Genomic DNA, 2,888 nt, shown 5'->3' with positions numbered 1-2,888 from the left:
AAGTTTCCCGTATTCCAGACTAGAATGACACCGTCATAAAGGAACAAATGTCAACTACTTGCGTGATACCTTCCTGATAGACAATGTTCGTACAGTGTCAGCTACTCAGATAACAGGAAGAAGGTCCTGAGATGACTGGAGAAGAAGGCTACTTAAATGACAGGGAGGAGTTACTTGAATAACGGTTCTTATCGTCGGCAAATTTAGAGCCATATTAACTATTTACCTTTCTGCTACTTAAGTTCGGGTTATGCAAGAAGTCTAATAGAGCGAAATATGGAAGGCAGAAGATAAGTGCATCGTCGCTAAATTATAATACCTTTATTATTGTATGAGATAGGTGATTTGTCATTTATGAATTTGTAATGTGTTGCGCATAGCACAATGAAATAAGGTTTACTGGTTACACGCTGCATCCAATGCCACAACACTAGGATCTATGTTTGTTTGCATGCTAATATGCGTTGTGATTTTATGGAGGTCTTCTGTTACCTATGCTAGTGAAAATTTGCAGATACAGAACGCCTTTGATTGTGTTGTCAAGCATATAGGAGCTCATAAGAAGTATAAAGATCTTGATGCTATTGAGAGAAGAAGTGAGAACTTTAATATCGAAATTGCGCAGCATTCTGACAGGAATTTTGACATATACTCTACTTCAAAGAAGCAAAAGGTTCTGTTGAGTGAGGAGATAATGAAACAGCTATTTCTGTGCTTAATCAGATCATCACAAAGTTTCCTTATCATAAAAATGGTTTAACTGGATTGGGAAATATTTATTACGTTAATAAAGAATACATAAAAGCTGTAGAGATTTACACAAGACTGTTAATAGCATACCCTAGTAATTCTTACATATTGAAAAATCTTCCGACGATAATCTCACAATATGATTCTGATCTAGCGTTGAGTGAAATGTTCGAATTGTATGATATACATAAAAATCATAAGATAAACTTTCAGATTTTAAAAATGCTACAATATTCTACTTCAAGTTGTTGAACATGGCTACAACTTCGGAAGATGTGAGTGAAGAAATACCTTTATACAAAGTGATAGCAAGTCTAAAGTTTATAAGACTCCACAGCACGCAGCCAAGGATTTCATAAAAGCTTATAGCCTACCTAAATCTAATTTATCGCTATTTTTGTTTACAATAATAATATTGAGCTATAGAATTACATCTAAACGGACAGTTAGCTCAGCTGGTAGAGCATCTCGTTTACACTGAGGAGGTCGGCAGTTCAAGTCTGCCATTGCCCATTTGCTTAACTGAATGTTAATACTATTAATTACTTCAATCAAAATATAGAAAATGTAGGATAATATAGTACCGATCTCAATAGTAAAAGGGTTGGAAGATTCTTCTCTCTTACACAATGAGCGTTATCATAAACCGGGCTATACCAGACGTGCGAGATGGATTTAAACCTGTTCATAGGCGCATATTATATGCAATGTCAAGGGCTGGATACGATGCTGGTAAGTCATATAAAAACGCGGCTCTTATGGTAGGGGATGTAATGGGGAAATATCACCCACAAGGTGATGCAGCTATTTACGATTCCTTGGTTAGAATGGCCCAAGAGTTCTCTCTTCCTCTACCACATGTTGATGGACAAGGTAACTTTGGTTCGATAGACGGAGATCCACCCGCTTCGATGCGATATACGGAAGCAAGGCTTCACAGAGTGTCGCACTTCCTACTAAGTGATATTGACAAAAACATAGTTGATTTTAGGCCAAACTATGATGGAAATGAAACAGAGCCTATTGCACTGCCTGCAGAATTTCCGAATCTATTGGTAAATTTTGAAAGCGGTGTTGCAGTTGGTATGGCAACCAATATTACTTCTCGCAACCTTGGAGAAGTAATAGATGCTTGTATGTTATATATAGGTAATCCTGAAGTTACATTGGATGAGTTACTTGAAGTGATGCCAGGGTCGGATTTCCCAACTGGGGGAACGATTCTTGGAAGGTCTGGAATGAGATCAGCATTTGCAACGGGTCGTGGATCAATTGTTGTACAAGGCAAGACTCACATGGAAGACCTGCCACAATATAGGCAAGCAATAGTGATTGATGAAATACCTTACCAGGTAAATAAAGTAAAAATAAGTGAGAATATAGGTGAGCGTGTAAAAGAAAAAAGAAATGATGGCATAACAGAGATCAGGGATGAGTCTGATAAGTCTGGTATTAGAGCAGTAATTGACCTTATAAGAAATGCTGCAGCAGATTTTGTACTTCCAAGGGAACTACCCGAAGTGATAATCTCCGATTTTGATGCAACTTTGTAGGTTGGCAGAGAGGCCAAAAATATTCGTCACGTATTATTTTATTTCGGCTATATTCGATGTTAAAGGGGTGAAAACAGCCCCCAAAGTCGGGGGTTGAAAACATATTTGATCTCCTATCTCGAAAACTATTAACTATAGAAAAAAAGTGTAAACTGGGCGATTACGTATTTCTTAGCAACGAATCCTTTTGCATAAATAGTTTTTAAAAATACCTATTTGTTTAAACAATATATTGAAAAATGTCATATTTTTGTTAATTTCTCAGATAAAATGTTAATCGATTTTCTCGCAAACTTATGTGCAGATACTATATATCAAAATGCAAGATACGGATATTTTGGAATTTTGAATTTTGTGATATTTGAAAAAAGGTGTATACATTGATGTTTGCTGAATTCGTCTTGAAACGTACTATCAATTGATAAGAAAATATATATACAATCCCATTTAAAAAACCAAACTTAACTTTCATATCTCTGTAAACAATAATGATAAAAAGCAATTGTTACGGCCAATAAAACAGCCCCCTCTTGCCATTCAATTTCATATAAAAACTTTTTTCGTATATTTGATAGGTTAGCAAAT

The 2,888-nt window shown here is 35.9% G+C and overlaps 1 non-coding gene across 1 annotated transcript; it reads left to right on the top strand.

Annotated features, from left to right (window-relative positions):
• Positions 1-1,190: 1,190 nt before the first annotated feature.
• Positions 1,191-1,263, top strand: Trnav-uac (transfer RNA valine (anticodon UAC)). The gene has a single exon. It is a non-coding gene; the product is annotated as a tRNA-Val (tRNA).
• The last annotated feature ends 1,625 nt before the right edge of the window (positions 1,264-2,888 follow it).

This window comes from Calliopsis andreniformis, unplaced genomic scaffold (assembly GCF_051401765.1).
Source record: "Calliopsis andreniformis isolate RMS-2024a unplaced genomic scaffold, iyCalAndr_principal scaffold0019, whole genome shotgun sequence".
Taxonomy (NCBI): Eukaryota; Metazoa; Arthropoda; class Insecta; order Hymenoptera; family Andrenidae; genus Calliopsis; species Calliopsis andreniformis.
The sequence above is the reverse complement of the archived record's forward strand: the minus strand, read 5'-3'. Positions and strand labels throughout refer to the sequence as shown.